General features: G+C 41.6%; 1 protein-coding gene across 1 annotated transcript in view; it reads left to right on the top strand.

Moving 5' to 3' along the window:
- The window catches only part of LOC119594235 (translation initiation factor IF-2-like), a 14703-nt gene that overhangs the window by 4475 nt on the left and 9220 nt on the right, over positions 1-1008 (top strand). The gene's annotated exons all lie outside the window — the stretch shown is intronic.

A 1008-nucleotide genomic window follows, 5' to 3' on the forward strand; every position in this document is an offset into this window, starting at 1 on the left:
TTTCAGCTGAAGTCGTGGGTACTTGATCTTCCTTCCGGTTAAGTTCATGACCGATGTTTCAGTCACAGTCTCTGCCCATATTAGGAAGTAATGAAGGTGAGGAAGTCCATGCACTTAGTTAATAACTGTCCAAATCATGTCGCTCCCGCTACGTCACAACTGCATTATCTGCAAGATGAGATAAAGTGATCTTAAACATTTGTTGGCGAATTCGGGGCTTGGCAAGTAATGACTCGGTTATTAGCAAATGAAGAGATCCCTGGCGTCCGGGCAGTGCCGACATCTATTATTCCAGTGCTTGTTTATCCGCTCCGACTTGTTTTCATCGTTCAGACACCAGAAGAAAAATATCTCGGCTCGCCCAAGGGCATCGTGACACGAATCATGTTTGTCACGAGGACTTTTCGAGGACGGCGGGGAATCCCACTTCTTTTCGACCGAATTTTGTGAAAAAATGGATACTGTTCACTGCGACATACGAGAATCTCCGAGGGGTATCGTGAATCAAAAACTATAGTGTTCAAGTCTAATAGCGGCTACATATACGTCGTTTTCTACCATCGTTTATTTCCACATGAGGGATAAATTCTGTTGTCCCAAGGTCGTTGGACAAACTGACACGAAAAAATATGAAACGTAGAAGATACAGCGTACTCTGTGTATGGGAAGGGGAGGGGAAGGGGGGTTGCAGGAACTATATAAAACACAGACCGCGAGATCCTTCACCACATCTCGTCAAGGCACTGCGAACTTGACAACTCTCCAAAAATTCACACATTTAAGATGGTGAGTTATTTATTGATTACTTCCACGTTAGGGCAAAACATTTTTTTAACATTCGTTGATTCACATATACGTCACATACACTGTTTTAGTTATCAGTCTTAGAAAAGCCTTGTTTATTCTTTTCTTGTGTAAGTGTGGGACATATAAGTCTTATTTTGAAGTCTGTTGATCAGGAATCTATCAGTTCCATTTACATATTTGTGATTTTTAGTCTATTTACAG

This window comes from Penaeus monodon, chromosome 33, assembly GCF_015228065.2.
Source record: "Penaeus monodon isolate SGIC_2016 chromosome 33, NSTDA_Pmon_1, whole genome shotgun sequence".
In the NCBI taxonomy this organism is placed as follows: Eukaryota; Metazoa; Arthropoda; class Malacostraca; order Decapoda; family Penaeidae; genus Penaeus; species Penaeus monodon.